At 47.1% G+C, this 25,571-nt stretch overlaps 1 protein-coding gene across 1 annotated transcript in view; it reads right to left on the bottom strand.

Annotated features, from left to right (window-relative positions):
* Positions 1–5,626, bottom strand: part of GPC2 (glypican 2) — a 90,680-nt gene extending 85,054 nt beyond the window's left edge. The window contains exon 1 of the mRNA XM_069767380.1: positions 5,551–5,626. The gene's annotated coding sequence lies outside the window, so the exon portion shown is untranslated. The remainder of the gene's footprint in view (positions 1–5,550) is intronic.
* Between the last annotated feature and the right edge of the window lie 19,945 nt (positions 5,627–25,571).

A 25,571-nucleotide genomic window follows, 5' to 3' on the forward strand; every position in this document is an offset into this window, starting at 1 on the left:
AGTATATAGGGATGGATGGAGGCTCCCTGTACTGCAGGTATATACAGAGGAGACACATGGGTGCTGAGGAGGAGGACACAGATGTGTATATACAGTATATATAGGGATGGATGGAGGCTCCCTGTACTGCAGGTATATACAGAGGAGACACATGGGTGCTGAGGAGGAGGACACAGATGTATATACAGTATATATAGGGATGGATGGAGGCTCCCTGTACTGCAGGTATATACAGAGGAGACACATGGGTGCTGAGGAGGAGGACACAGATGTGTATATATACAGTATATATAGGGATGGATGGAGGCTCCCTGTACTGCAGGTATATACAGAGGAGACACATGGGTGCTGTGGAGGAGGACACAGATGTGTATATACAGTATATATAGGGATGGATGGAGGCTCCCTGTACTGCAGGTATATACAGAGGAGACACATGGGTGCTGTGGAGGCGGACACAGATGTGTATATACAGTATATATAGGGATGGATGGAGGCTCCCTGTACTGCAGGTATATACAGAGGAGACACATGGGTGCTGAGGAGGAGGACACAGATGTGTATATACAGTATATATAGGGATGGATGGAGGCTCCCTGTACTGCAGGTATATACAGAGGAGACACATGGGTGCTGAGGAGGAGGACACAGATGTGTATATACAGTATATATAGGGATGGATGGAGGCTTCCTGTACTGCAGGTATATACAGAGGAGACACATGGGTGCTGAGGAGGCGGACACAGATGTATATACAGTATATATAGGGATAGATAGAGGCTCCCTGTACTGCAGGTATATACAGAGGAGACACATGGGTGCTGAGGAGGAGGACACAGATGTGTATACAGTATATATAGGGATGATGGAGGCTCCCTGTACTGCAGGTATATACAGAGGAGACAAATGGGTGCTGAGGAGGAGGACACAGATGTATATACAGTATATATAGGGATGGATGGAGGCTCCCTGTACTGCAGGTATATACAGAGGAGACACATGGGTGCTGAGGAGGCGGACACAGATGTATATACAGTATATATAGGGATGGATGGAGGCTCCCTGTACTGCAGGTATATACAGAGGAGACACATGGGTGCTGAGGAGGAGGACACATGCGTATATACAGTATATATAGGGATGGATGGAGGCTCCCTGTACTGCAGGTATATACAGAGGAGACACATGGGTGCTGAGGAGGAGGACACAGATGTATATACAGTATATATAGGGATGGATGGAGGCTCCCTGTACTGCAGGTATATACAGAGGAGACACATGGGTGCTGAGGAGGAGGACACAGATGTGTATATACAGTATATATAGGGATGGATGAAGGCTCCCTGTACTGTAGGTATATACAGAGGAGACACATGGGTGCTGAGGAGGAGGACACAGATGTGTATATATACAGTATATATAGGGATGGATGGAGGCTCCTTGTACGGCAGGTATATACAGAGGAGACACATGGGTGCTGAGGAGGAGGACACAGATGTGTATATACAGTATATATAGGGATGGATGGAGGCTCCCTGTACTGCAGGTATATACAGAGGAGACACATGGGTGCTGAGGAGGAGGACACAGATGTGTATATATAGGGATGGATGGAGGCTCCCTGTACTGTAGGTATATACAGAGGAGACACATGGGTGCTGAGGAGGCGGACACAGATGTGTATATACAGTATATATAGGGATGGATGGGAGCTCCCTGTACTGTAGGTATATACAGAGGAGACACATGGGTGCTGAGGAGGAGGACACAGATGTGTATATACAGTATATATAGGGATGGATGGAGGCTCCCTGTACTGCAGGTATATACAGAGGAGACACATGGGTGCTGAGGAGGAGGACACAGATGTGTATATACAGTATATATAGGGATGGATAGAGGCTCCCTGTACTGCAGGTATATACAGAGGTGACACATGGGTGCTGAGGAGGAGGACACAGATGTGTATATATACAGTATATATAGGGATGGATGGAGGCTCCCTGTACTGCAGGTATATACAGAGGAGACACATGGGTGCTGAGGAGGAGGACACAGATGTGTATATACAGTATATATAGGGATGGATGGAGGCTCCCTGTACTGCAGGTATATACAGAGGAGACACATGGGTGCTGTGGAGGAGGACACAGATGTGTATATATACAGTATATATAGGGATGGATGGAGGCTCCCTGTACTGTAGGTATATACAGAGGAGACACATGGGTGCTGAGGAGGAGGACACAGATGTGTATATACAGTATATATAGGGATGGATGGAGGCTCCCTGTAATGTAGGTATATACAGAGGAGACACATGGGTGCTGAGGAGGAGGACACAGATGTGTATATACAGTATATATAGGGATGGATGGAGGCTCCCTGTAATGTAGGTATATACAGAGGTGACACATGGGTGCTGAGGAGGAGGACACAGATGTGTATATATACAGTATATATAGGGATGGATGGAGGCTCCCTGTACTGCAGGTATATACAGAGGAGACACATGGGTGCTGAGGAGGAGGACACAGATGTGTATATAGAGTATATAGGGATGGATGGAGGCTCCCTGTACTGCAGGTATATACAGAGGAGACACATGGGTGCTGTGGAGGAGGACACAGATGTATATACAGTATATATAGGGATGGACGGAGGCTCCCTGTACTGCAGGTATATACAGAGGAGACACATGGGTGCTGTGGAGGAGGACACAGATGTGTATATACAGTATATATAGGGATGGATGGAGGCTCCCTGTACTGCAGGTATATACAGAGGAGACACATGGGTGCTGTGGAGGAGGACACAGATGTGTATATACAGTATATATAGGGATGGATGGAGGCTCCCTGTACTGCAGGTATATACAGACGAGACACATGGGTGCTGTGGAGGAGGACACACATGTGTATATACAGTATATAGGGATGGATGGAGGCTCCCTGTACTGCAGGTATATACAGAGGAGACACATGGGTGCTGAGGAGGAGGACACATGTGTATATACAGTATATATAGGGATGGATGGAGGCTCCCTGTACTGTAGGTATATACAGAGGAGACACATGGGTGCTGAGGAGGAGGACACATGTGTATATACAGTATATATAGGGATGGATGGGAGCTCCCTGTACTGCAGGTATATACAGAGGAGAAACATGGGTGCTGTGGAGGAGGACACAGATGTGTATATACAGTATATATAGGGATGGATGGGAGCTCCCTGTACTGCAGGTATATACAGAGGAGACACATGGGTGCTGAGGAGGCGGACAGATGTGTATAAACAGTATATATAGGGATGGATGGAGGCTCTCTGTACTGCAGGTATATACAGAGGAGACACATGGGTGCTGAGGAGGAGGACACAGATGTGTATATACAGTATATAGGGATGGATGGAGGCTCCTTGTACGGCAGGTATATACAGAGGAGACACATGGGTGCTGAGGAGGAGGACACAGATGTGTATATACAGTATATAGGGATGGATGGAGGCTCCTTGTACGGCAGGTATATACAGAGGAGACACATGGGTGCTGAGGAGGAGGACACAGATGTGTATATATACAGTATATATAGGGATGGATGGAGGCTCCCTGTACTGCAGGTATATACAGAGGAGACACATGGGTGCTGAGGAGGAGGACACAGATGTGTATATGCAGTATATATAGGGATGGATGGAGGCTCCCTGTACTGCAGGTATATACAGAGGAGACACATGGGTGCTGAGGAGGAGGACACAGATGTGTATATACAGTATATATAGGGATGGATGGAGGCTCCCTGTACTGTAGGTATATACAGAGGAGACACATGGGTGCTGAGGAGGAGGACACATGTGTATATACAGTATATATAGGGATGGATGGAGGCTCCCTGTACTGTAGGTATATACAGAGGAGACACATGGGTGCTGAGGAGGAGGACACAGATGTGTATATATAGGGATGGATGGAGGCTCCTTGTACGGCAGGTATATACAGAGGAGACACATGGGTGCTGAGGAGGAGGACACAGATGTGTATATACAGTATATATAGGGATGGGTGGAGGCTCCCTGTACTGCAGGTATATACAGAGAGAGGAGACACATGGGTGCTGTGGAGGAGGACACAGATGTGTATATACAGTATATAGGGATGGATGGAGGCTCCCTGTACTGCAGGTATATACAGAGGAGACACATGGGTGCTGTGGAGGAGGACACAGATGTGTATATACAGTATATATAGGGATGGATGGAGGCTCCCTGTACTGCAGGTATATACAGAGGAGACACATGGGTGCTGAGGAGGCGGACACAGATGTGTATATACAGTATATAGGGATGGATGGAGGCTCCCTGTACTGCAGGTATATACAGAGGAGACACATGGGTGCTGAGGAGGAGGACACAGATGTGTATATACAGTATATATAGGGATGGATGGAGGCTCCCTGTACTGCAGGTATATACAGAGGAGACACATGGGTGCTGAGGAGGAGGACACAGATGTATATACAGTATATATAGGGATGGATGGAGGCTCCCTGTACTGCAGGTATATACAGAGGAGACACATGGGTGCTGAGGAGGAGGACACAGATGTGTATATATACAGTATATATAGGGATGGATGGAGGCTCCCTGTACTGCAGGTATATACAGAGGAGACACATGGGTGCTGTGGAGGAGGACACAGATGTGTATATACAGTATATATAGGGATGGATGGAGGCTCCCTGTACTGCAGGTATATACAGAGGAGACACATGGGTGCTGAGGAGGAGGACACAGATGTATATACAGTATATATAGGGATGGAGGCTCCTTGTACTGCAGGTATATACAGAGGAGACACATGGGTGCTGAGGAGGAGGACACAGATGTGTATATATACAGTATATATAGGGATGGATGGAGGCTCCCTGTACTGCAGGTATATATAGAGGAGACACATGGGTGCTGTGGAGGAGGACACAGATGTATATACAGTATATATAGGGATGGAGGCTCCTTGTACTGCAGGTATATACAGAGGAGACACATGGGTGCTGAGGAGGAGGACACAGATGTGTATATACAGTATATATAGGGATGGATGGAGGCTCCCTGTACTGCAGGTATATACAGAGGAGACACATGGGTGCTGAGGAGGAGGACACAGATGTATATACAGTATATAGGGATGGATGGAGGCTCCCTGTACTGCAGGTATATACAGAGGAGACACATGGGTGCTGTGCAGGAGGACACAGATGTGTATATACAGTATATAGGGATGGATGGAGGCTCCCTGTACTGCAGGTATATACAGAGGAGACACATGGGTGCTGAGGAGGAGGACACAGATGTGTATATACAGTATATAGGGATGGATGGAGGCTCCCTGTACTGCAGGTATATACAGAGGAGACACATGGGTGCTGTGCAGGAGGACACAGATGTATATACAGTATATATAGGGATGGAGGCTCCCTGTACTGCAGGTATATACAGCGCACATACAGCTACCGCCAGACCCCATACACACAGATATAAGCCGCATACATTACCTATAGGGACCACGTCCAGAGCTCAGCGGAGAGCAGACCCCGGCGCTGCATCAGCTGGAAGACAAAGAGGCTGTGCGTCGCCCCCAGGTCCTACCGCCGCCGGCTGCTGCTGACTCACTGGATGCTGAGCACAGGCAGGGAGTGTACAGGGGGCGTGTACAGAGGGAGTGTACAGGGGGCGTGTACAGAGGGCGTACACAGGGGGCGTGCACAGGGGGCGTGTACAGGGGGTGTACAGGGGGGTCAGAGCCCCTCCATACATCCATGATCCTCCACACCTAGGCTGCAGGACAGCACCAGCACGTGATGGATATTGGATAAGCAGATAGCTAGAGATAGATTAGACAGAACAGGCAGATACATTTATTTATAGATTAGATACAGCTGTATAGATGTATATATATATATATATGGCCTCCTCCTGGTTTTGGCAGTGGGCTCAGTACAGATAGCTGGTGATGATGAGCAGAGGGTGTCGCCTCCTCTTGCCTCTCACAGGATAGGGGACAGGCAGGGTTATAGAGAAATTGGGGCATCATCAAATGCTCCTACACCTAGCACATTGTCAGTGCAAAGCAGTAATAATAAGAATAAGAATAATAATCTTTATTTATATAGCTCCAACATATTCAGTACAGTTGGCACATCATTAGTCTGGTCACATCAGTGGTGCCCAGAGCTGGATAATAACCGCATTATCTGACGCACATAATGATCACCATAAAAAATAATAATAAAAATTATCAGAATTTCATAAGTTTTTACAATTTTATTCACAAATCTAAGACTTCCGCCCTGAAACAGCTTCTGTGGGAAAATCCTGTCTCATCAGGGCTCAAAGTTTATCATATTTTCTGAGTCTTTGTCATTTTTTGAGGATAAACCAATAGAATTGATGTCTGGGGAGTTTCCTGGATCTAAAATGTCAATGTTTTGCTCATCAAGCCCCTTAGTTATTACTTTTGCCTTGCGACTTGGTGCTGTAACCAATTATCATACAACAAACGATGGGTTAGCCAGCAGGAGTCAGTGGATGCCAAGTTGTAGTATCGCCAGCAGTCTGTAGCGTGATGTGAACAGACTAGCAGTGCGTAATGCTTACAGCAAACAATGGGTTCACCAGGAGGAGTCAGTGGATGCCAAGTTGTAGTATCGCCAGCAGTCTGCAGCGCAATGTGAACAGACTCTAATAACAGTGCATAATGCTTACAGCAAACGATGGGTTCACCAGCAGGAGTCAGTGGATGCCAAGTTGAGTTGTAGTATCGCCAGCAGTCTGCAGTGTAATGTGAACAGACTGTAATAACAGCAATTACAGCAGGCGATGGGTTAGCCAGCAGGTCTCAGAAGCAGCAGATGCAAGAGGGAGAATCAACTGCAGTTTACAGAGAAGATGCAGCTGATGGAACAAGATGGCAAGTCAAAGACAAACAGCGACTGGCTGGCTCCTCAGAAACCTCAGGTACAACTAAGTGCACGTTATAAGCCTCCTTCACTGTATCCTCACTTTATAGTTCCAGATCACCAACCTACTCCTGTGTAGCCAAGCTGAGTGGTTCCGGATTACTTTCTGTTTCTTCCTGTGTGGATACTTGGTTACAGGCTTCGGATCACTTCCACCCTCCTCCTGTGTATCCCATGTGAGTGGTTGAAGATCACATCAAACCTCCTCCAGGGTATACCATCCAAATGGTTCCTCTGTGTTTGTCTACACGCCCGGTTCTGTAGCTTGCGGTGCGTCCTGCTCTCCTTGCCACTCCAGTCTAATGGGGATAAAAGTTCCACATTCTGCCGATTGGGTCCCAGCAGTGAGACCCCACCAATGAGTACGTCATCAATTATCCTGTGGAGAGGTGATTACTTTTTTCACAGGAGAACCCCTGTAAGTGCATCTCTGCCATTGTGGATCTCTGAATGATCCAATGTTGTCCTAAATGCTTAATGATGATAAATACAATCCACCTGTGTGTAATCAAGTCTCCGTATAAATGCACCTGCTCTGTGATAGTCTCAGGGTTTTGTTTGAAGCACAGAGAGCATCATGAAGACCAAGGAACACAACAGGCAGGTCTGTGATACTGTTGTGGAGAAGTTTAAAGCCGGATTTGGATGCAAAATGATTTCCAAAACTTTAAACATCCCAAGGAGCACTGTGCAAGCGATCATATTGAAATGGAAGGAGTGTCATACTACTGCAAATCTACCAAGACCCGGCCGTCCCTCCAAACTTTCATCTCAAACATGGAGAAGACTGATCAAAGATGCAGCCAAGAGGCCCATGATCACTCTGGATGAACTGCAGAGATCTACAGCTGAGGTGGGACAGTCTGTCCATAGGACAACAATCAGTCGTACACCGCACAAATCTGGCCTTTATGGAAGAGTGGCAAGAAGAAAGCCATTTCTCAAAGATATCCATAAAAAGTGTTGTTTAAAGTTTGCAACAAGCCACCTGGGACACACAACAAACCTGTGGAAGAAGGTGCTCTGGTCAGATGAAACCAAAATCGAACTTTTTGCCAACAACGCCAAACGATCTGTTTGGCGTAAAGGCAACACAGCTGATCACCCTGAAAACACCATCCCCACTGTCAAACATGGTTGTGGCAGCATCATGGTTTGGGCCTGCTTTTGTTCAGCAGGGACAGGTAAGATGGTTAAAATTGATGGGAAGATGGATGGAGCCAAATACAGGACCATTCTTGAAGAAAACCTGTTGTAGTCTGCAAAAGACCTGACACTGAGACGGAGATTTGTCTTCCAGCAAGACAATGATCCAAAACATGAAGCAAAATCTACAATAGAATGGCTCACAAATAAACATATCCAGGTGTTAGAATGGCCAAGTCAAAGTCCAGACCTCAATCCAATCGAGAATCTGTGGAAAGAGCTGAAAACTGCTGTTCACAAACAATCTCCATCAAAGCTCACTGAGCTGGAGCTGTTTGCCAAGGAAGAATGGGCAAGAATTTCAGTCTCTCGATGTACAATACTGATAGAGACAGAACCCAAGCGACTTGCAGCTGTAATCGCAGCAAAAGGTGGCGCAACAAAGTAGTAAGTTAAAGGGGCCGAATAATATTGCACGCCCCACTTTTCAGTTTTTGTATTTCCACAAAAATGTCAAATAACCAATAAATTTCATTCAACTTCACAATTGTGTTTCACTTGTTGTTGATTCTTCACCAAAAATTTACATGTGGTATCTTCATGTTTGAAGCATTATATGTGGGAAAAGGTTAAAAAGTTCCAGGGGGCCGAATACTTTCACAAGGCACTGTTTTAATAGCTTAGGAAGGGGCCATGGATATTGCCCCTCCCATTCTGGCTAAAACCATCAGCACTCAGCCGCCCCAGAAAAGGCACATCTCTAAGATGCGCCAATCCTGCCACTTAGCCTCGCTCTTCCCACTTGCCCTGTAGCGGTGGCAAGTGGGGTAATAGTTGTGGGGGTTGATGTCACCTTTGTGACATCAAGCCCAGAGGTTAGTAATAGAGAGGCATCAATAAGACGCCCTCATTACTAACCCCCTAGTCAAATTGTTAAGAAAACACTTACACCCAATAATAATTCCTTGAATTGAAATAAAGTCAAGTAAATAAGGCAGCAGACTGCAGCTCTGAAACATGCAAACATGAAACACGAAAATTGAATTGCATTACTGCACTAGAAATATGAAAAATGAGAGTTTTTAGCGCATAAAAATGGCCAATTTTATGTGTACCTGGTAGCCACTTTAGGGCATCTCTCTTATACCAGGTCCTACGCTTGCCTTACCTCGCTGAGAATAAACATCTCCATCTGAATGGGTACCTGTGAAACCTCTTCTTAGACTAAAATTCTCTCTCTCTGTGGAGGGGTATTGGACCTGCTGCGATGAAAACACCTGTGGCTAGGAGGCGGAGTGCTCGGTCAGAAGGCTAAAGAATACATTTCAAAAAACTGACTGTCACATCCAAACATAGACTAAGTGTGAACCTAGAGTAACCAACTCGTATACAGTCAAGTAAATAAGGCAGCACACTGCAGCGCTGAAACATTGAAAATTGAATTAACCCCTTCATGACCGGGGGATTTTTCGTTTTTCCGTGTTCGTTTTTTGCTCCCCTCCTTCCCAGAGCCATAACTTTTTTATTTTTCTGTCAATTTGGCCATGTGAGGGCTTATTTTTTGCGGGACGAGTTGTACTTTTGAACGACATCATTGGTTTTAGCATGAAAACGGGAAAAAAATTCCAAGTGCGGTGAAATTGCAAAAAAAGTGCAATCCCACATTGGTTTTTTGTTTGGCTTTTTTGCTAGGTTCACTAAATGCTAAAACTGACCTGCCATTATGATTCTCCAGGTCATTACAAGTTCATAGACACCAAACATGACTAGGTTATTTTTTATCTAAGTGGTGAAAAAAAATTCCAAACTTTGCTAAAAAAAAAAAAAAAAATTGCGCCATTTTCCGATACTCGTAGCGTCTCCATTTTTCATCATCTGGGGTCGGTTGAGGGCTTATTTTTTGCGTGCCGAGATGACGTTTTTAATGATAGCATTTCGGTGCAGATACGTTCTTTTGATTGCCCGTTATTGCATTTTAATGCAATGTCGCGGCGACCAAAAAAACGTAATTCTGGCGTTTCGAATTTTTTTCCCGCTACGCTGTTTAGCGATCAGGTTAATACTTTTTTTTAATTGATAGATCGGGCGATTCTGAGCGCGGCGATACCAAATATGCGTAGATTTGATATTTTTTATTTTGATTGGGGCGAAAGGGGGGGGTGATTTAAACTTTTATGTTTTTTTTATTTTTTTCACATTTTTTTAAACTTTTTTTTTTTTAACTTTTGTTATGCTTCAATAGCCTCCATGAGAGGCTAGAAGCAGGCATAGCACGATCGGCTCTGCTACATAGCAGCGATCTGCTGATTGCTGCTATGTAGCAGAATTGCACGTGTGCTGTGAGCGCCGACCACAGGGTGGCGCTCACAGCGACGGGCAATCAGTAACCATAGAGGTCTCAAGGACCTCTATGGTTACCATTCACAAGCATCGCCGACCCCCGATCATGTGACGGGGGTTGGCGATGACGTCATTTCCGGCCGCCTGGCCGGAAGCGGTAGTTAAATGCCGCTGTCTGCGTTTGACAGCGGCATTTAACTAGTTAATAGGTGCGGGCAGATCGCGATTCTGCCCGCGCCTATTACGGGCACATGTCAGCTGTTCAAAACAGCTGACATGTCCCGGCTTTGGTGCGGGCTCACCGCGGAGCCCTGCATCAAAGCAGGGGAGCCGGCATCGGACGGTATAGTACGTCCGATGCCGGTAAGGGGTTAAACATCTCCATCTGAATGGGTACCTGTGAAACCTCTTCTTAGACTAAAATTCTCTCTCTGTGGAGGGGTATTGGACCTGCTTATTCTCAGCGAGGAAAGGAAAGTGTAGGACCTGGTATAAGAGAGATGCCCTAAAGTAACTACCAGGTACACACTCTCATTTTTCATATTTCTAGTGCAGTAATGCAGTTCAATTTTCGTGTTTCATGTTTGCATGTTTCAGCTCTGCAGTGTGCTGCCTTATTTACTTGACTGTATACGAGATGGTTACTCTAGATTCAGCACCTGTTCACACTTAGTCTATGTTTGGATGTGACGGTCAGTTTTTTAAATGAATTGAAATAAAGACGCAGACTCCTTTAATGTTCTAAATTTAACCAAACTTAGGCTGTGTGCACACGTTGCGTTTTTTTCACGTTTTTTTCCGATAAAAACGCTATAAAACTGCCAAAAAAACGCATACAATAAGCATCCCATCATTTAGAATGAATTCTGCATGTTTTGTGCACATGATGCGTTTTTTTCCACGAAAAATACGCATCGTGTTAAAAACCGCAGCATGTTCATTAATTTTCCACTCCAAAATGCATTGGGAAGTGTCCGGAAAAAACAGCGGCAAAAACGCGTCAAAACCGCGGCAAAAACGCATGCGGTTTTCTTGCAGAAAATGTCCGGAATTCTCAGTAATTTTCTGCGAGAAATCCTGAACGTGTGCACATAGCCTTACTGTCACACCTAATTACCCGATGCCCTTGATCTCCTGTAATAAAATTAAAATAATAAACCAACAATATAACCATACCTGTCAGTCGTTGTGTCCCACGCAGTAATCCATATCTGGGGGATATACAGTGGGGCAAAAAAGTATTTAGTCAGTCAACAATAGTGCAAGTTCCACCACTTAAAAAGATGAGAGGCGTCTGTAATTTACATCATAGGTAGACCTCAACTATGGGAGACAAACTGAGAAAAAAAAATCCAGAAAATCACATTGACTGTTTTTTTTATCATTTTATTTGCATATTATGGTGGAAAATAAGTATTTGGTCAGAAACAAACAATCAAGATTTCAGGCTCTCACAGACCTGTAACTTCTTCTTTAAGAGTCTCCTCTTTCCTCCACTCATTACCTGTAGTAATGGCTCCTGTTTAAACTTGTTATCAGTATAAAAAGACACCTGTGCACACCCTCAAACAGTCTGACTCCAAACTCCACTATGGTGAAGACCAAAGAGCTGTCAAAGGACACCAGAAACAAAATTGTAGCCCTGCACCAGGCTGGGAAGACTGAATCTGCAATAGCCAACCAGCTTGGAGTGAAGAAATCAACAGTGGGAGCAATAATTAGAAAATGGAAGACATACAAGACCACTGATAATCTCCCTCGATCTGGGGCTCCACGCAAAATCCCACCCCGTGGGGTCAGAATGATCACAAGAACGGTGAGCAAAAATCCCAGAACCACGCGGGGGGACCTAGTGAATGAACTGCAGAGAGCTGGACCAATGTAACAAGGCCTACCATAAGTAACACACTGTGCCACCATGGACTCAGATCCTGCAGTGCCAGACGTGTCCCACTGCTTAAGCCAGTACATGTCCGGGCCCGTCTGAGGTTTGCTAGAGAGCATTTGGATGATCCAGAGGAGTTTTGGGAGAATGTCCTATGGTCTGATGAAACCAAACTGGAACTGGAAGAAGCATTTCAAGGTTCTGGAGTGGCCTAGCCAGTCTCCAGATCTCAACCCTATAGAAAACCTTTGGAGGGAGTTGAAAGTCCGTGTTGCCAAGCGAAAAGCCAAAAACATCACTGCTCTAGAGGAGATCTGCATGGAGGAATGGGCCAACATACCAACAACAGTGTGTGGCAACCTTGTGAAGACTTACAGAAACCGTTTGACCTCTGTCATTGCCAACAAAGGATATATTACAAAGTATTGAGATGAAATTTTGTTTCTGACCAAATACTTATTTTCCACCATAATATGCAAATAAAATGATAAAAAAACAGACAATGTGATTTTCTGGATTTTTTTTTCTCAGTTTGTCTCCCATAGTTGAGGTCTACCTATGATGTAAATTACAGACGCCTCTCATCTTTTTAAGTGGTGGAACTTGCACTATTGCTGACTGACTAAATACTTTTTTGCCCCACTGTACAGTTTTCAACCTGGATGGTGCCAAGATGCGTCTGCCTCCGTTCCTAAGAATGCAGTGAGTGAAGGACCTTCGATGACGTCATGGTCACGTGAGCAGTCAGGTGACCGGTCATCTGACCGTGACGTCATCGAAGGTCCTTTACTCACTGCATTCTTAGGAACGGAGGCAGACGATAGCAGCGCTGAGAGCCAGGGTCCGGCGGAGGGGTGAGTATATCCATATTTTTTATTCTTTATTTTTTACATGAATATAGATCCCAGGGCCTGAAGGAGAGTCTCCTATCCTTCAGACCCTGGGAACATCAAGGATCGCTCCCTGCACACGCCGTACCCGGCGTATAAGACGACCCCCGACTTTTGGGACAATTTTTAGAGGTTAAAAAGTCGTCTTATACGCCGGAAAATACGGTACTTTATTCCTAATGTGTGTGTGTTTTATTAACCATTTACTACTATTGGATTAATAATGGATAGGTGTCTTATTGACACCTCTCCATTATTAACCTGGCTTAATGTCACCTTACAATAGCAAGGTGACATTAACCCCTTATTACCCCATATCCCACTGCTACAGGCGAGTGGGAAGAGAGAGGCTAAGTGCCAGAATAGGCGCATCTGTATTTTCTGGGGTGGCTGGGGGCAGATGTTTTTAGCCGGGGGGAGGGGGGGGCAATAACCATGGCCCCTCTCTAGGCTATTAATATCTGCCCTCAGTCACTGGCTTTCCCACTCTGGCAGAGAAAATTGCACGGGAGCCTACGCCAGTTTTTTCCGCGATTTAACCCTTTATTTTAACAGCCTGAGCCCCCAAATTTTTCACACACACTACTAACATTAGTAGTGAGGAACATGTAAAAAAAAAAAAAAAGGGATATGAAAAGGTTTACTCTATGTAACCATGTCTCATATCCTGTCGGGTTTGATAAGAAGATAGCAAAAGCCGGCAATTGAATTACCGGCTTTTCTGCTATCTAGCGCTGTATGAAATATATATGTGTATATATATATATATATATATATATATATATATATATATATATGTATGTATATACATATATATATATATATATATATATATATCCCTATACTATGTGTAGACATTTATCTTAGCTATTTTATTCTAACCTGTCAGTGTGATTTTACTGTACACCGCGCTGAATTGCCGGCTTTTCTATAGAACACCGCTGCGTATTTCTTGCAAGTCACACTGATGGTCCGTGTGTAATCCGTATTTTTCTCACCCCCATAGACTTTCATTGGCAGATTTTTTTTTTCAATACGCTGACAAACGCAGCATGCTGCAATTTTCTACGGCCGTAAAATATGGCCGAGAAATATACAGCAGATAGGAGCTGCCCCATAGAAAATCATTGGTCCGTGTGCAATGCGCAGTTTTTGAGCCTCTCATACGTCCGTAAAACTTGCTAGTGTGACGTCGGCCAAACAGTCGTGGGTGGATTGAAGCTCCATCCACGGATGTTAACTAGTTAAATCCCATTGTCAATCCACTGTCAATCTCAAATTCTACCCATCGGCGCCCTTGTCCCATGATTGGGGAGCGATGATGGGTTGTTATGACAGCTGGGAGTCTGCAGAAGACCCCCATGCCTGTCATTGTAAACCTTGTGTGAACGTGGGCTTGAGGCTGGTGTTCATAGGAGATCATGATTTCTGCTACACATCGCAGTGCTGAAGCCCTGCTATGAACAACACAAGTGATCAGATGATCGCAGTTTCAAGGGGACTATTAAATACAGTAAAAAGTGGAAAACAACTCTTTAAAAATATGAAAAAAAAAGTTCAAATCACCCCAATTGAAAATAAAACAATAAAAAAATACACATACTTGGTATCGCTGCGTTTAGAAATGTCTGATTTATCAAAATATAAAGTTGAAAATATAAGGTAAATTAATCTGCTAGGTATAGCCCTGACCCTGCCTCAGATCCCGAAAAATGGAGACTATACGGGTCTCGGAGAATAACAAACAAAATGTTTTCAGAAAAATGTTGGATTTTTTTTTTTACCATTTAAAAGAAGAGGAAAGTGCATGAAAAAGAGGAAAACGTATAAAAAAATTAGGAAAACGAATAAAAGAGAGGAAAAAGTATAAGAGGAAAATGCATAAAAAGGAAAATGAATAAAAAAGAGGAAAACGAGTAAAAAACGGAAAACGCATAGAAAAGAGGAAAACAAAAAAAAGAGGAACACACAAAAAGAGAAAAATGCATAAAAAGGAAAATGAATAGAAAAAGAGGAAAACGCATAAAAATAGAGGAAAACATAAAGAAAGAGGAAAAACATAAAAAAAATCCACAGAAATCGGGGCAGATTTCTACTGGGTTCAGACACATATAGAAAAACACAGCATTTCTGCTCTGTGACAATATGGCCAGAGGGGGGGGGGGGACAAAAAAAGTAAAAAACATACCCAGAGCCACAAAATACTTTGTGCATGTGTTGAATTTTTCAGTGCGCTATATACTAGTTGTAATCTTAATATATACTTGCCTTGTAATGCCTTCACATCCTGGTCTGTCCAGATGTGTCCGGATCCCAGAATTCCAAGCGGCAGAAGTTCACCGACCTCCATATTGGGACACCCAAGTGATGGGTGTTTCAATATGGAAACTGCTGGTGGTACCAGCCTCTTGCGCGATACCACCAGCGGAACACCGTCGCACCACACACACACACCGTATATGCCGTACACACCACACTGTATACACCATACGCAGCCTCTTGCAAGGTATCACAAGTGGAACACTGTCGTGAACACACCGCTGCCGGGATCAGCTGAATGATTCACTGACCGCCGCCATCTTTTGTACAGGAGGAGCGCATGCGCAGTTTTAATATGACAGCCGCTATCTGTCTGCACAAAGATGGCGGCAGTCTAATTGACTAATTTAGAAGAAGACAGCAGATGGGGGAGAGACAGCTCAAACGGGACAGCACATGAGGGGAGAACACAGCACAGGAAGGAGAGAGACAGCAGACAAAGGGGATAGCACATGGGGTAGACAGGTCAAAGAAGAGAGCACAGGCGGGAGAAGTCAGCACATGGGGAAAGAGAGAGTGGATAGGTGGGTGAGCACATGGGGGAGATTCTCAACGCTGGAAAGCCAGCCCCCATCGGGACATTACTATCGCATCGGGCCTCCATCTAGTTATATAATAACTGTTAAAAAAGTTGCAAAAACATGCGCCATGCAACTATGCAGAAACACAGCGGTATTTTTTCTGACAAAACCTTGTGCCCATTAAACCATCATTACCTCAGTTTAATGTGAATTTGTATGCATGTTTTTGCGGTGCGCTCATGCCCCCCCGGTGAACTCACTTCCCAGCGGTGTGCACACGTCCCTGCGCTGCACACACGTCCCCGCGGTGCGCTCAAGTCTCTGTGCTGCACTCACGTGTCAGAGTTGCGCTCACGTCCCCGCGCTGCGCTGTCGTCTCAGCGGTGTGCTCATGTCACAGCGGAAAGCTCAGGTCCATGCTCTCATGTAGAAGCTGCGCTCACGTCTCAGCGCTGTGCTGTCATATCAGCGGTGCGCTCATGTCTCTGCGCTGCATTCACGTCACAGTGGAGAGCTCAGGTCCGTACGCTCATGTCCCAGATGCGCTCATGTCTCCACGGTGCGCTCACGTCTCAGCAGTGCATTCACGTCTCTGCGTTACGTCCCCGCACACGTCCTTGTGCTGTGCTTACATCCCAGCGTTGCGTTCACGTCCCTGCAGTTCACTCACATCTCAGCGGTGTGCTCACGTCTCCGCACTGCGCTCACTTCCTAACAGCACGCTCACGTCCCAGCAGAGAACTCATGTCCCCGCTGTGCTCACGTCCCCGCAGTGCGCTCATGTCTCAGCGGTGCAGAGAACTCATGTTTCCATGCTGTGCTCACATCCCCCGCTGCACATACGTCCCCACGGTGCGCTCACGTTCCCATGCTGCGCTCACATCCCCCGCTGCACATACGTCCCCGTGGTGCACTCACGTTTCCATGCTGCGCTCACATCCCCCGCTGCGCATACGTCCCCACGGTGCACTCACGTTTCCATGCTGCGCTCACATCCCCGGCTGCACATACGTCCCCGTGGTGCACTCACGTTTCCTTGCTGCGCTCACATCCCCCGCTGCGCATACGTCCCCACGGTGCGCTCACGTTCCCATGCTGCGCTCACATCCCCCGCTGCACATACGTCCCCGTGGTGCACTCACGTTTCCATGCTGCGCTCACATCCCCGGCTGCGCATACGTCCCCACGGTGCACTCACGTTTCCATGCTGTGCTCACATCCCCCGCTGCACATACGTCCCCGTGGTGCACTCACGTTTCCATGCTGCGCTCACATCCCCCGCTGCGCATACGTCCCCGTGGTGCACTCACGTTTCCATGCTGCGCTCACATCCCCGGCATACGTCCCCACGGTGCACTCACGTTTCCATGCTGTGCTCACATCCCCCGCTGTGCATACGTCCCCGCAGTGCACTCACGTTTCCATGCTGTGCTCACATCCCCCGCTGTGCATACGTCCCCGCAGTGCGCTCACGTTTCCATGCTGTGCTCACATCCCCCGCTGCGCATATGTCCCCACAGTGCGCTCACGTTTCCGTAATGCGCTCACATCCCCCGCTGCGCATACGTCCCCGTGGTGCACTCACGTTTCCGTGCTGTGCTCACATCCCCCGCTGCGCATATGTCTCCGCAGTCTGCTCACGTTTCCATGCTGCGCTCACATCCCCCGCTGCGCATACGTCCCTGCGCTGCGCACACGTCCCAATGCTGCGCTCACATCCCCCGCTGCGCATACGTCCCCACAGTGCGCTCACGTTTCCATGCTGCGCTCACATCCCCCGCTGCGCATACGTCCCCACGGTGCGCTCACGTATCCATGCTGTGCTCACATCCCCCGCTGCCCATACGTCCCCACAGTGCGCTCACGTCCCAGCGCTGCGCTCACATCCCCCGCTGCCCATACGTCCCCGTGGTGCACTCACGTCCCAGCGCTGCGCTCACATCCCCCGCTGCCCATACGTCCCCGTGGTGCACTCACGTCCCAGCGCTGCGCTCACATCCCCCGCTGCCCATACGTCCCTACGATGCACTCACGTTTCCTTGCTGCGCTCACATCCCCCGCTGCCCATACGTCCCCGTGGTGCACTCACGTCCCAGCGCTGCGCTCACATCCCCCGCTGCGCATACGTCCCCACGATGCACTCACGTTTCCTTGCTGCGCTCACATCCCCCGCTGCGCATACGTCCCCACGGTGCGCTCACGTTTCCATGCTGCGCTCACATCCCCCGCTGCGCATACGTCCCTGCGCTGCGCACACGTCCCAATGCTGCGCTCTCCTCCCCGCACTCACGTCAGGTTTTTTTTATCTATACAAGTAGCTCTTTTACGGTAATTTAGAATATAAGGCATATTATTTTCATCATTTTCGCACCTGTGACCGTACGCTTAGAAATATGGCAACTTTTTCTGTGACATTACAAAAAAAAACCCATTTATGATAAATACTATTCACCCCCCAAATAAAGGTTATAGGATAAAGGGACTAAAAATGAAGCTGCCATCACTGCCTCACCACCAGGAAAGCTGGGTGAGCACCTATGTGGTACATGCAATGGCGGCCATATTGGAAACCTCTCAGCTTTTTTCCCCAATGAGTGTAGAGATTTCCTCAGATGATGATATTTACTAAAGTTTAACGTTTACTGTTCTCTTCAGAAGTGACTGCAGAACTGTATGGAGAGAGGGGGGTCACAGACTGCGCCATCACAGACTCACACAAAATGGCCGCCAAGCTTCTCCTCAGAAACCTTTGGCGCCAAAACGCAGGGCTCTCCCCTATTGGCTAATCCCCGTGCCTCAGGGGCGGAGCTTCACGCTCTGTGGCTGTGTGACTCGGTCGGTGGGCGTGGCTTTCAGCTCCCGCCTCACTCAGTCGGCAGTTGGCAGGCGGGTGACGCTCGGAGCTGCGGGTGGTACCGGCGCGTCAGGTGCCCGCTCTCTCACCCGAACACCCTGCTGGAGGAGGGGCCTGCAGAGTGGGCGTGGCACAGTATTTCATCTGGTCAGCCTAGGTGAGGGATATAGTAATGGAGGAACTTGCTGGTGAATCTCTGCTTTGTACTCGTTAGTGGTCGTTGTTATGTGACTGTTGCTATGGGGATGGAGGAGCCATGAAAGAAAAGTAGGGGCCGCCAATGGAGGCTATGGTCACATGACCCATCAGTAGTCCCACAGCTATTGGCTACAGTGGTCACATGACTTATCCTTACAGTGTTTTCTGCATCCATTGGCTGCTGTGCTGTTACCATACTGTTCCATTATTGTCTGCAGCCATTGGCGACTATGGTCACATGACCACTCAGTAATATTCTCGTCATCCATTGGCTAATATGATCAAGTGATCTATCACTACAGTGTTCTCTGCACCCATTGGCTACTGGGGTCACATGACCTATTACTACAGTGTTCTCTGCGGCTATTGGGTACTGTGGTCATTTTCTGCGGCCATTGGCTACTGGGGTCACATGACCTATTACTACAGTGTTCTCTGCGGCTATTGGGTACTGTGGTCATTTTCTGCAGCCATTGGCTACTGGGGTCACATGACCTATTACTACAGTGTTCTCTGCGGCTATTGGGTACTGTGGTCATTTTCTGCAGCCATTGGCTACTGGGGCCACATGACCTATTACTACAGTGTTCTCTGCGGCCATTGGGTACTGTGGTCATTCTCTGCAGCCATTGGCTACTGGGGTCACATGACCTATTACTACAGTGTTCTCTCCGGCCATTGGGTACTGTGGTCATTCTCTGCAGCCATTGGCTACTGGGGTCACATGACCTATTACTACAGTGTTCTCTCCGGCCATTGGGTACTGTGGTCATTCTCTGCAGCCATTGGCTACTGGGGTCACATGACCTATTACTACAGTGTTTTCTCCGGCCATTGGGTACTGTGGTCATTTTCTGCAGCCATTGGCTACTGGGGCCACATGACCTATTACTACAGTGTTCTCTGCGGCCATTGGGTACTGTGGTCATTTTCTGCAGCCATTGGCTACTGGGGCCACATGACCTATTACTACAGTGTTCTCTGCGGCCATTGGGTACTGTGGTCATTCTCTGCAGCCATTGGCTACTGGGGTCACATGACCTATTACTACAGTGTTCTCTCCGGCCATTGGGTACTGTGGTCATTCTCTGCAGCCATTTGCTACTGGGGTCACATGACCCATTACTACAGTGGTCTCTGCGGCCATTGGGTACTGTGGTCATTCTCTGCAGCCATTGGCTACTGGGGTCACATGACCTATTACTACAGTGTTCTCTCCGGCCATTGGGTACTGTGGTCATTCTCTGCAGCCATTGGCTACTGGGGTCACATGACCTATTACTACAGTGTTCTCTGCGGCCATTGGGTACTGTGGTCATTCTCTGCAGCCATTTGCTACTGGGGTCACATGACCCATTACTACAGTGGTCTCTGCGGCCATTGGGTACTGTGGTCATTCTCTGCAGCCATTTGCTACTGGGGTCACATGACCCATTACTACAGTGGTCTCTGCGGCCATTGGGTACTGTGGTCATTCTCTGCAGCCATTTGCTACTGGGGTCACATGACCTATTACTACAGTGGTCTCTGCGGCCATTGGGTACTGTGGTCATTCTCTGCAGCCATTGGCTACTGGGGTCACATGACCTATTACTACAGTGTTCTCCGGCCATTGGGTACTGTGGTCATTCTCTGCAGCCATTTGCTACTGGGGTCACATGACCTATTACTACAGTGTTCTCTGCGGCCATTGGGTACTGTGGTCATTCTCTGCAGCCATTGGCTACTGGGGTCACATGACCTATTACTACAGTGTTCTCTCCGGCCATTGGGTACTGTGGTCATTCTCTGCAGCCATTGGCTACTGGGGTCACATGACCTATTACTACAGTGGTCTCTGCGGCCATTGGGTACTGTGGTCATTCTCTGCAGCCATTGGCTACTGGGGTCACATGACCTATTACTACAGTGTTCTCTGCGGCCATTGGGTACTGTGGTCATTCTCTGCAGCCATTGGCTACTGGGGTCACATGACCTATGAAAATGAATGTTCCCATTCATAATTAAAAGTCGTCTCACAAAAAATACAGCCCCCGTGTGGCTTATGGGTGTTACATAGACACGTGTTCATCTGAGTGTACGAGATTTCCCCCAGATATCTGCGTGCTTGTGATCTTTGGTGCAGAACTCTTAGGCTGTGTGCACAAGTTGCGGTTTTTTTCACGTTTTTTCCCCGATAAAAACGCTATAAATCCCCCCCCCCCAAAAAGCATATAATAAGCATCCCATCATTTAGAATGAATTCCACATGTTTTGTGCACATGATGCGGTTTTTTCCACGAAAAAAAACGCATTGCCGTAATAACCGCAGCATGTTAATTAATTTTGCGGTTTTTTTTGCGTATTTCTCACTACAAAATGCATTGGGAAGTGTCCGGAAAAAACGCGGAAAAAACGCGGCAAAACCTTGCAGAAAATGTCAGGTTTTTCTCAGGAATTTTCTGCGAGAAATCCTGAAGGTGTGCACATGGCCTAACAGGTGATGTGCCTCTAGGTGAGATCCGTGCACCATCCACATCAGGAAGGAGCCGCTGGGATCTTTTACCCCCGTCTCGTCATCTCACACTGGAAGAATCGGGCTATGTTCACACATTGCATTTTGGGTTTTTTTCTCTGTATTTTTTTTTTTTTTACCAAATTAAATCTGCTTTTTACAGTAGAAGCAAATAGTTCTGAGATTTCAGAAATCTCACACACATGGATTTTTGTCTGACTTGGAAAACTGCGCCTCAAATCTTTCAGTGCTTTTGCAGCATTTTCTCATCCATAACAATAAGGCTATGTGCACACGTTGCGGATTGATGGTGTGTGGATTTTTCCGCACCGTTTTGCAAAATCCGCGGGTAAACAGCACTGCTGATTACCCGCGGTTTCCACTTGCGGTTTTACACCTGTGGATTCCTATTGAGCAGGTGTAAACCGCTGCGGAATCCGCACAAAGAATTGACATGCTGTGGAATAAACAGCGCTGCGGATTTTTTTTTCCATAGGTTTACATGGTACTGTACAACGCATGGAAAACAGCTGGAGATCCGCAGCAAAATCTGCAACGTGTGCACATAGCCTGAGAAAGTGAAAAGAAAACGCTTAGGCTAAGTTCACATTTGCGTTGTGCGGTGCTGCGTCGGCGACACAACGCATGCAAAACGCAGCTTTTTGTGACGCATGCGTTCATTTTTGCGTGATTCTTGGCGCAGAAAAAAATGTATCATGCAGCGTCCTCTGCGCCCTGACGCTTGCGCCAAAATGACGCATGCGTCACAAAACGCAAGACAACGCATGTCCATGCGCCCCCCCATGTTAAATATAAGGGCGCATGCGTCGCTGCGGCTGCGCCCGACGCAGCACCGCACAACGCTAATGTGAACGTAGCCTAAAAAAGATGCAACCACGTGTCCTTGGAGCGTGATTGGTGAATAAAACTACCGTAACTGTATTAGGCTATGTGCACATGTTGCAGATTTCCTGCAGAACTGCAGCGTTTTTTTTCCGCACAGAATCTGCAAGTGATTTACAGTGCAATGTAAATCAATGGCAAAAAAAATGCTGTGCTGATGGTGCGGAAAAATCTGCATGGAAAACAGCAGATTCAAAAAAGGAGCGTGTCACTGCTTTTGTGCAGATCTGCGTTTCTGCACCCATTCCATAATAGAAATCCACAGTGGTAAAAACGCATGAAAACCACACAGAATCCGCAGTAAGGCTATGTGCACACGTTCCGGATTTTTTGCGTGTTTTTCGCTATAAAACCGCAAAAAAAAAAACCCTGCATACACGAAGCATCCTATTAATAGAACGCAATCCGCAATTTTTGTGCACATGTTGCGTTTTTCTCCAGCGAAAAAAAACGCATCGCGGGGAAAAAACGCAGCCTGTTCATTAATTTTGCAGATTTTTCACGGATTCCCACTATGCATTGGGAAGCTCCAAAAAAAAAAAAAAAAAAAACGCAAAAAATCCGCACAAAAAAAAAACATGAAAAAAAAAAAAACGCATGCGGGTTTCCTGCAGAAAAAGTCCGGTTTTGTTCAGGAAATTTCTGGAAAGAATCCTGACGTGTGCACATAGCCTAAATCCGCAGGAAAACCGCACAAAATTTGCAAGAAAACGCATCAAATCTGCACCTGCGTTTTCTGCCAAGAGATGCAGAATCCGCACTGAAAATTCCAGAGGCAAATCTGCAGCGTGTGCACATACCCTTAAGGCTGTGTGCACACCTTCCGGATTTTTTGCTTTTTTTTTCCGCTCTAAAAACGCATAAAAAACGCATTCTGCAATTTTTGTGAATATGTTGCGTTTCTGTCACGGAGTTACCGCGACAGAGCAGTACTAGAAGACCACGGCGTCTGACGGCTTCTGCTTCATCGCTGAGAAGAAGCACTTCTCCTGTGTATTAAAGGTGTTTGTTTTCTTTCAGCAGGACAGGGGTTAATAGGCCATGTGCAAATTCCTGCTTTCAGCTGTGCTCGGTTAGCCACTCATCTCTCCTATAAAAGCTAGGCCTTCAGGCCAGATCCTTGTCTGAGATAGCACTTGCTTGATAGACCTGGAGTAGTGAGGAGCTGGAGTTTGGAGAGTTGGAGGAATTTATTGTGCGACAGTTGTATGGTTTGTACGCTTGGAATATTTCTCATCCTTACCTGCTTTATTTACCCTCCCCGTCCATCACACCCTGGTGGATACCTCTGTTATTTGTGAGAGCATATTTTGTGTGAGTGGAGTTTTCTTTTTACCCTTGTCTTTGTTCCCCTCTTTGTCAGGTTGGGGTACTGTTGTACACTGTAGCGCCTCTCTTCCCCAGGAGGGGGACAGACGCAGGGCAGCAGTCAGGAGACAGGGCGAGGGCGGAGGCCCCGGCATCCTCGCCATCTGAGGTATCCCGGGGAACAGGGCGAGTTAGGGCGCCCCCTAGAGCTAGGGCCAGGAAAGGTGCCCCTGGTTCCAGTTTACTCGCCAGTCCAATCGTGACATTTTCTTTCCGTGAAAAAAAAACACATCGTGCATTAATTATGCAGATTTTTTGCAGATTTCCCACTATATTGTTGCATTGGGAACCTCCAGAAAAATCTGCAAAAATTTGTGGACAAATATAATATGCACCACAAATTAGCACGCTGTGAAAGCTGTGTTTTTTTTTGCGAGCAGGTTCTTTACTGCCAACAGAGCCGGCTTTACCTGCAGAGAAAAAACACTTTGCTATAGACCTCGGACGTAGAAGTAACTGTACTAAATATTCTATTACTGGAAATCACTTATGTCTTGAATAATGCCTAGTAATACAAAGTAATCCAGTGGCTTAGTATTAAATGCTGATGATCAAGCCTCTATCCCTGGTGATGTAGGGTTTGGTGTCTGTCCCTGTGATCCAATGGCTTAGTCTTTGTCTCTGGTAATCTGGGGCTTAGTGGCTGTCCCTGGTGATCCAGTGGCTGTCCCTGGTGATTGATTTAGGACTCTGTCTGTCCCGGGTGATCCAGTGGCTTAAAGGGAACCTGTCGCCTGAATTTGGTGGGACCGGTTTTGGGTCATATGGGCGGAGTTTTCAGGTGTTTGATTCACCCTTTCCTTACCCGCTGGCTGCATGCTGGCCGCAATATTGGATTGAAGTTCATTCTCTGTCCTCCGTAGTACACGCCTGCGCAAGGCAAGATTGCCTTGCGCAGGCGTGTACTACGGAGGACAGAGAATGAACTTCAATCCAATATTGCAGCCAGCGGGTAAGGAAAGGGTGAATCAAACACCTGAAAACTCCGCCCATATGACCCAAAACCAGTCCCGCCAAATTCAGGTGACAGGTTCCCTTTAATGTCTGTCCCTGGATATATAGTGCTTAGTGTCTTCCCAGTGATTCTGTGGCTGTCCCTGACGATCTAGGGCTTAATGTCTGTCCCTCGTGATCCAGTGGCTTAGGGTCACATTGCGTTAGTGCAATCCGTTTAGCGCTAGCGGATTGCGCTAACGCAATGTTTTCTATGGGGCTGCGGTCGGGGTCGCGGTAACGTCCCCGCTCTCGCACATCCCCGATCTGCGAGAGCGGGGAACGGACCGCGGGCGCGCCTCGGACGCTGCAAGCAGCGTCCGCAGCGCGCCAGGAATCACCGGCGCGTCGCTAGCGCGTGCCGAACATGGCACGCGCTAGTGAAGCGCGTTCCCATTGCCTTCAATGGGCGCGTTAACGGCCGAGTTGCACGGCGTTAATTTCGCCGTGCAACGCTGTCCGTTTAACGCGGTCCCATAACGCAATGGGAACCCAGCCTTAGTCTGTCTCCAGTTATCTAGGACTCGGTGTCAGTCCCTGGAGATCCAGTGGCTTAGTGTCTGTCCCTGGTGATCCAGTGGCTTAGTCTATCTCTAGTGATCAAGTGCTTAGTGTCTGTCCCCGATGAGCTAGGGCTTAGTGTTTG

The sequence above is a fragment of the Ranitomeya imitator genome, chromosome 4, assembly GCF_032444005.1.
Source record: "Ranitomeya imitator isolate aRanImi1 chromosome 4, aRanImi1.pri, whole genome shotgun sequence".
Classification (NCBI taxonomy): domain Eukaryota; kingdom Metazoa; phylum Chordata; class Amphibia; order Anura; family Dendrobatidae; genus Ranitomeya; species Ranitomeya imitator.